General features: G+C 53.2%; 1 long non-coding RNA gene across 1 annotated transcript; it reads left to right on the top strand.

Moving 5' to 3' along the window:
* Positions 3,468–7,068, top strand: LOC102166729. Its single transcript, XR_002342101.1, has 3 exons — positions 3,468–3,644; positions 3,724–3,826; positions 6,267–7,068. It is a non-coding gene; the product is annotated as an uncharacterized LOC102166729 (long non-coding RNA).

Genomic DNA, 8,696 nt, shown 5'->3' with positions numbered 1-8,696 from the left:
TGGATCGTTTATAAAGGGCTGTGCATCTGCCTGGAGCTTGTGTTAAGGAAGGCAGACGGGGGCCTATTCATTATTAACAAGGCTTTATGTCTTTGGCCAGGCAGAACTACAAGGCTGGCCCGGAGGAGGGTCTGACTGCAAACGCCCCAGCCGCCTTGCCCATCGGTGGAGCCCAAGATGCGTAGGTGACTCCAATCCCCAAAGCCTTGCCTGTGGCAAGCCCTCCTGTGGATGGGAGAGCCCGAGTGACCTGCCTGGGGTATCAAACTATTGTGTGATCGAGTCAGAATTTGAATGCGGGCAGGCTGGGTCCGGAGCCCGCAGGCTTAGCCAAGCTGCCGCACACTGTCCAGCCCTTGGCAGGTCACACTCCTCCGGGCTTGTGGCATTGTGCCACTCAGGGTGCAACTCCAGATCTCTGAGGTTATGATGTAAAGGAAGGGGCGCTGGAAATCAGCACAGAAAGTCAGCAAGTACGATTGGAGGTTCAGCCTTTCTCCTTGCTTCTTCACTGCTCTAACGCTGAGCACCAGAGCCATGACAGGCCCTGCGCTCAGAGCCACAAGTAAAAAGGTGAGTGACACCCAGTCTTGGTCCAGAGACGCTCAGAGCAAACTGCAAAATAATGTGTAGAACCCATAAGCAGAGAAACTAATGAACTATAAGTGTTCCACTGTAAGTATATACAATTAAATACTAAATTAACTAAATATGCCTGGAGGTGACATTATATGATGGTTGGAAATACAGGTGCTGGACTCTGACAAGACTCAACTTTTTTTTTTCTTTCTTTTAGGGCCACAGGTGCGGCATATGGAAGTTCCCAGGCTAGGGGTCGAATCGGAGCTGGGGCCGCCGGCTCCTTAACCTCCTGAGTGGGGCCAGGGATTGAACCCCCATCCTTATGGATGCTAGTCAGGTTCGTTTCCACCGAGCCACAACAGGGATTCCACAAACTTCAAATCTAATCCCAGATTTGTTGCTTAACCATTATGTTGACCCTGACCGTGTCACTTCAGTGCTCTGGGTTCACCTGCTGTCTCGTGGCGTCCTGAGTGTGGGGGGTGAGGGGGAGGGGCCGTCATATGACATCTTGTAGGAAGGGCCTTGTGTCGTATTTACAGCTTTGGAGCTAAGGAAGGAAATATTGCTCAGCACAGCGTGATGGTTGAGAATATGAGCTTTAGAGGGTCTAGAAGGCTCTGATTACTGGATCTCGTTCCAACACGTGGCTCTGCTTAGGAGGCTGTGCAACCCTGGGCAAGTCCTGCATTAGGCATCTCGAAGGAATCTCAGTTTCTTTTCTTTCTTTCTTTCTTTCTTTTTTTTTTTTTTTTTGACTTCTTTTTCTTTTTGCGGCAGCACCTGCAGAATATGGAAGTTCCTGGGCTAGGGATAGAATCAGAGCTGCAGCTGCCAGCCTTCACCCCAGCCACAGCAAAACCAGACCTGAGCCACATCTGCAACCGACACGGCAGCTTGTGCCAACACTGGATCCTTAACCCAGTGAGTGAGGCCAGGGATCAAACCTGCATCCTCACAGAGACAACATTGGGTCCTCAACCCGCTGAGCCACACGGAAACGTTTTTACTCACGAAGCACTTCTTCTGCAGGTGCTACACTCTGCACAGTCTCACTGAATCCTCGGAATGTTCCCGTGAGGGGGTACTCCTGTTACCCCATTTCACAGATGAGGCAGTCGAGGTTCTACAGGATTAAATGGCATGTCCCTAAATGCACAAGTGGCAGAGCTGCAGCTCAAACTGCCTGTTTTCTGAGGTCCAAACCTGCAGTCTCCACCTCCCCCATCTACATGGGAAGGGCTTCCAGAGGCCTTTCTCATGCTGGGGTGGCAGCAGGGAAGCTCCTGGGGATGGGACAAAGGCGGCCCCACAGGGAAGACAGAGGCAGAGCCTCCTTTCAAAGCCACCCAAAGCACCCAGCTGTCTCCACCCAACTGGCCCTGATTAAAAATAGAGCTTGTGAGCCTGGCTGCCCAGCAGCCGAGCCGAGATCAGAAAACATTTCCAGCAAGCCTGGGTCTTTCAAGTTACTTATCTGTCTGCATTTTTCATCATTTGCCATTGATTTGCAAGGGCCCTTCCTGCGAGCCCTTCTGGTGCCTGCCTGGCAGGGTGGCTGGTTTTTGCCTCCCTCACCCCTGGGTTCTCCTGCTTTCCTGCGAGGCAGCCTGGCACCAGCTGCCAGCTCAGTGGCCTCCTGCACCTGGGTTCTCCGTAACCAGAACCACCCGGGGCCGGGAGGGGTCTTTGGCTCCCCCTCCTCCCCACCCACACCTCACAACAACAGGAGGCTGGGGAGTTCCGGAGCAAGTGGATCTGAGCCAAAAGTGTCTCCAGCCCTCCCCTCTGGCACCCCCCCCACACACACACACCTCCAGGCTGTGCCCCTCCCTCCTGGCCCCAGGAGGCCAACCTCTAAGGAATGCATCTCCCAGCTCCCCTACTCTCTCCACCATGGGTGGCCTGAGGTACTGGGAGACCCTGGCGGGAGGGCAGAGTGGGAGGAAAGGGGGCATTTCCACTGAGGGCTTGGCTGTTACTTCTGGAGAGGCAGCTCGGTGGGCGGCCTCTCCTTCACCCCAGCCCTACCCTTTTCCTGGGTCATGGGCGCCTCTGAATTCCCTTCGCCTCGGTGCACAGCTCTGTAAAGTCCCTTCATTAAATCCTCCTCAGAATCCTCTCCGATATGATTTCTGCTTCCTCCCAAGATCCTGAGTGATCCAGGAAACTCCTGGCTCCAAGAACTGGAAAGAGTGGACAAAATACAAGCGCTCAGGGTAGCGTTGCCAGCGACCCCGGAGAGACTCACATTTATCCCCAGTTAGAGGACACAGGTCTCCACGCACCTTGGGTGGGATGTCTTCACTTCTCTCCCTTTTTCTCCCTCTTTCTCTTCTTGATGGATAAACAGAGAGGCTCTGTTTTATCAACACGCTTTTGATAGCTGCTTTGCCTAGAAAGGTCTGAGACTGGATTCGCACCTCCTGGATGGAAGGGTAGAACCTCCTGATGGGAGAGTGGGCTTGGGCCACAGAGCTCCCCGACTGCGCTGTGGCCTTCCACTGTCCCTGGCCAGAGCATGACTTTCGGCAACTCCAGCAAAGACCTCCTGGACAAGTCATTTGGCACGCTTTGCCTGCAAGTGATAAGCCAACAGAAATAGCTTGGATCAGGAATTCCCATCATGGCTCAGTGGGAACAAATCTGACTAGCATCCATGAGGACTCAGGTTCGATCCCTGGCCTTGCTCAGTGGGTTAAGGATCCGGTGTTGCCATTAGCTGTGATATAAGTTGCAGACTCGGCTAGAATTCTATGTTGCTGTGGCTGTAGCATAGGTCAGAGGCTACAGATCCAATTGGACCGCTAGCCTGGGAACCTTCATATACCATGGGTGTGGCCCCAAAAAGACAAAAAAGAAAGAAAGAAAGCTTGGATGTATTGTCTCACAAGATGTCTGGAATGAGTGGTTTCAAAGTTGGTGAGGTCAGCAGATCAATGGAAGTAGGACTCTTACTTGATTTCTTGATTATGCCCTCAGGTTCCCCCCCATGGCCACAATATGGCTGCCACAGCTCCAGACATCACAGCAGGATCTAAAGCAAGAAAACCCTGTATCAGGTAGGTCAGCTACTATAACAAGATCCAAAAGAGCAGTGGGTTAAACAACATAGAAATCTATTTTCCTGTTTCTTTACAGTCTAACACCTGTTCAAGGTTAACATGGCAGCCAGTGGAATTGAAGCCTAGATTTTTCTACCTTACTGACTTTATCTACAAGGCTGAAGATGACTCATTATCCGGTAAGTACTCTAGTCATCAGGAAGGAAGAGAAGAGGGATGTACCTCTTACACACAGAGCCCCAGAAGTCTCACACATCACTTGTACTTGTATCATTGGTTAGAACACAGCTACATGGCCAAGTCTAGCTACAAGGGAGGCTGGGAAATGCAGTCTTTGGCAGGACAACCACGTGTCTAGTTAAAAACTCCTCCTACATGGAAACGGGGTAAAACATATAGAGGCAGATAAACTGTCTCTTCACAGGCCTGTCCTATGTCACCTTTGAATAATAGAGAACCCCCCGCCAGCCCCAGGTATCCCCTACCCCCACCATCAGATTCTCCCTCCATCTCATTGGCCAAGCTTCATGCTGGACTAATTGCCTGTCTTTAAGGAAGCCTGATTGAGATATGATTCTGCATTGCCATGAGCTGTGATGTAGGTCGCAGATGTGGCTCGGATCCGTAGTTGCTGTGGCTATGGCATAGGCTGGCACCTACAGCTCTGATTAGACCCCTAGCCTGGGAACCTCCATATGCCTTGGGTGTGGCCCTGGGAAAAAAAGAGAGAGAGGGAGAGATTCTGCCAGGAAAAAAAGGAGGGCAAGAACTGGAAGTTCCCTTGTGGTGCAGCAGGTTAAGGACCTGGCATTGCCACAGCTGTGGCACATAAAACAGCTGTGGCACAGGTTTGATCCCTGGCCTGGGAATTTCCACATGGCATGGGTGTAGCAAAAAAAAAAAAAAAAAAAAAAAAAAAAAAAAAAAGGCAAGAATGGCTAGTGAATGGTCAACTCAAATTGCCTTCCCAATGGCACAGCTACAGCCTGGAAAACAGCTTCATTCTTGTGTTCTTCCCTACCTCCTCCTCCTCCTTTTTCTTTTCCTTGGTCTTTGTGGCCAACAGCAGAAACTGGCTCTGCTTAGCTAGGCCGACAGAAGGAGGAGTGAACAAGCAACCAATGAGAATGGTTGTCCCTGGATCTCGGGGACCAGAGCAGAAAATCAAATGCCACAGGGCTGTCTTTTCTCTCGTTGTGGGCTGTGCTCTTTTCTTCTTGCAGACCGAGTCGTCCACAGGCCAGCAACACAGGCAGCCAGATCTCTGGAGTTACATCTCTTGGTCCCCTCCCCAAGGAGGAGCCCTTCCTCCCTGCCAGGGCAGAAGCAGCACTCTGATTGGCCCAGCTGAGATCAAATACCCACCAATCAGCAGCCATCTAGGGATCACTGATCTGGGGCCCTAGAAGAAGAGGGCAACCCCTCCTCAAAGCCAGAGACAGACTTGGGAGAGGGCAGGACCACCAGAAAGAAGGGTCAGGGTGGAGCCTGTACTAGGCAGAATAGGTGAGCATTTCCATCCTTTACTGAAGTTAAGTGGGTGCAGTGAGGTAGCGTTGGGGGTGAGGTGAGGATGATGGGATTTTAGAAAGCTGCTGAGGTCCCCGGAGGTACCGTCCCTGCTTAAACTTTATGTGGGTCATTGTTTTCATGTATATTCTGGTTCAGGTACAAATAGCATGTGGAGGATTGCCTGGATACTGGTTCTCAAACTGTGCTCGGAGAAACTCTTAGAAGCTGGAAGTCAGGGATGGCCTCACTGGAGCTAGAGAGGCAGTGCTGTTTTTACCTGATTCATCTGCTTTGATGTCTGCATCTTTATTTTTATTTCTTTCTCTGGCCACACCTGTGGCAGACAGACATTCCCAGACTAGGGGTCAAACTGGAGGTACCGCCAAGGCCACAGCAACGCCGGATCTGATCTGTCTCTGTGATCTACGCCGCAGCTTGCGGCAATGCCGGATCTTTAACCCACTGAGGGAGGACAAGGATCGAACCCGAATCCTCACAGAGTTAGCATTGGGTCCTTCATCCACTGAGCCATAATGAGAAATCCAGTTTCTCCATCTTTAAATTGGCAATAATAATAGTAGCTACATACCCATCAGATTATTTTTAGGATCAAATGAGATAATCTGTGTGAAGTGCTTAAAAGACAGGGCCTGACGCACAGGAAGTGCTCACACCTTGTTGGCATGTGTTGTTATGATTTTCTGTTTTGCATAAGATAAACTGAAATACGGGTTCTGTGATAGAGGAATTGGAAATGACTGGTCTATTAGACCAGAGAGTGTCCAGGGGTCCGAAGAACTGTGACCTGTCAACTGAGTGACACAGGGCACACCTTGGCCTCCTCCAAACTGGACCTTCCCACTCAGTGCCCTTGTGCCACCAGGGAAATAGGCCCCTCCCACCCCCAACCCTGCGACACGGCCCCGGGCCAGGGCACGAGACAGGTCAGCCCCCACCTGCAGCTTGAGGTGGGTGCCTTTACTCAAGGCAGAGCCTGCCTGTCCTTCCGGCCTCAGTCTCCTGTTGGGTTAGGTGGGGGGGTCCACACAGCGCCCTGCTTGTCTATCAGAGTGGTCGTGACTGACGAAGTGGCAATGACCATTCCAGGGTTTCGAACCTGCTGTGTCCTTGTGAGGAGGAGTGGAATGACAGCCACGGTGAGCTGACAGCTGGGAGTCACAGGTGACGGGTGAGCAGGAGCCCCGGGAGGCTCAGCCAGGATGGGCCCTTGCCTGACCTCTGGGAGAGGCGTCGGGGAGTGGTCCATCTGCCACCCTCCGCAGGGCATCACCCCAGGGATGACAGACCCTGCTGATCGACTGGTCCCCAAGCCCCACCTGCCGGGGCCTTTCAGATGAGGCCTTTGACCTCGCGTTCTGTCCGGGCTGCCAGACAAGGGGAGGTGCAGGGAAGGGAAGCGGGACCTAATGGCATGCAACCTCCGCCAGCCCAAGGCAGCCTCCCACCCGTCCCCCACCTCCGAGGTGACGTCCGTCACAGGGAGCCCTCCTTCCCTCCTTCAGGAGCTGCAGCTTTATAGATGTCGGACAGTGTTGCCTGCTACTTTCTAGCTTTCTCTAAGTTCTTTCGACACCCCACTGTAAGATTTTCCGAACGAGAATCACCCAGGACACGTGACAAAAGTACAGCTTCCAGAGCCTCGTTCCCCTTGCACTCAGACCTAGTGAGCTGAGGCGGGGCCCCGGAATCTGCATTTTACCAGCAATAAAGTTGGAGAGTCACATCGCCATTGCGATGAAGGGGGCAGGCTATGGCTCATCCCTTCTGACCTGAGTTAGACGCTGTGTGATCTTGGGCAAATGACTTAACCTCTCGATGCCATCTGAGACAAGATGGGGACAACAGAGTACCTACCTGAGAGGGTCATTTAACACCTGAGACCAAGCAGAGAGATCTTTTGTTTATTTATGTGTTTTTTTGCTTGTTTGTTTTCATCCTTCCTTCCTGACCACACCCAGGCATATAGAAGTTCCCAGGCTGGAGCTTCCCAGGTTGAACTGGAGCTGCAGATGCCAGCCTACACCACAGCCACAGCAGCACCAGATCCGAGCTGTGTCTGCGATCTATACCACAGCTCACGGCAACGCCGGATCCTTAACCTACTGATCGAGGCCAGGGATCAAACCCGCATCCTCACGGATACTAACCCATGGTTCGTAAGCCACTGAGCCACAACAGGGACTCCCGGAGAAATCTTTTAGAATCTACCCGCTAAGCATCAGCTGATGGTAGTGCTCATTATTCTTTTTGTTATTATTATTAATTTCATACCGATCCTCTGCCTGAATAAGGACACTGTATCTCTTAAGTGAAGGGGGTGGGGGCCCACAGGGCATCTTGCCTCTTCCCAGGACTCCAGGATGGGACTCAGCCCTGTCTGCCCTTAGGCTCTGTTAATACCCTGAGCTCTCTGGCCACACCCGCCTCCTGCCGCATTCAGCGCCTCCCCCTCCCCAGAGCCCTATCAGGCTGCCCGCCGGCTTCTCCCATCCAGGCTAAGCCCCTCTGCACCTTGGGGTGGAGGGTAGTCATTCAGTCCCACTCTAGGTCCTGAATGGAGAGCAGCCCCAGCTGGGGGCTGGAGGGGATGTGGGCTGGGTAGGGAGTAGGTGGGCGGCCGAGGGCTCCACTGGGATGATCTTCAGTTCAAGGTCAACCCTTGCTGGCTGGCCTAGCCGCTGAGCCCCACACTCTTACCTGGGTGGTACAGAGGCTGGGACAAGGTGATCTAAGTGGAGGGGAGCCAGGTGGGGGGGATATAGAGTCCCCCACAAGCCTGTGCCCCCTCTTCCCTCTGCCTGAAGATGTGGGGCCCCAAGATCAGAAACCAGATGTCTTCCCCTGTTACACGGCGCGCTCCGTCTCAGAGGAGTCACCTGCCATTCTCTCACCTCCATAGGATTTCTGGGCAGGTCCATCAGAATTGAGGGCCTCCAGCCCCTCGTCCCCACCTCAGCCGACGGAATGGGGATGCCCCGGGGGGCTTTGGGTGAGTTGGTGGCTGCAGGCTGGGTGGACAGGGTCCAGGGTTCAAGTCTGATTCCTCCATCACTCTCTCAAGGCCTTGCCCACCCTGTCTCATTTAATCCTTGCTGGACTTTGTGCTGGAGGCTCGCTAGTACCCTCTTACTGCCCAGGCAGCCAGAAGCTCAGGGGCTAGAAGGGAGCCGCTCAAGCTCACACAGCTAAGTGGATTCAGGCAGAGCTGCAGGGTTCTAGAGCCTGGGTTCTAGAGCCAAGGTGACTTAGGGTCAACTTGACCACCATGTTGACCTTATGTTGGGGAATCTGAAGCCCAAGGAGACTGGATTCCCTGTCCCCTGGGTCACAGCCCAGCTCTGAGATGCCATCCCCAGCCTGCCCTGCCCGCTCAGGCAGACCTAAGCCCCTCCTCTCCAATTTCCTAACATCTGTCGCTCCGTGTCCTCATCCCACATGTAGACGGACGCAGGGCCCACTGAGGAGCTGGTGACAGCTGAACTCAGGCTCTTACCTGCGGATGCTGAGTGCAGTGGC

The sequence above is a fragment of the Sus scrofa genome, chromosome 2 (assembly GCF_000003025.6).
Source record: "Sus scrofa isolate TJ Tabasco breed Duroc chromosome 2, Sscrofa11.1, whole genome shotgun sequence".
In the NCBI taxonomy this organism is placed as follows: Eukaryota; Metazoa; Chordata; class Mammalia; order Artiodactyla; family Suidae; genus Sus; species Sus scrofa.
The sequence above is the reverse complement of the archived record's forward strand: the minus strand, read 5'-3'. Positions and strand labels throughout refer to the sequence as shown.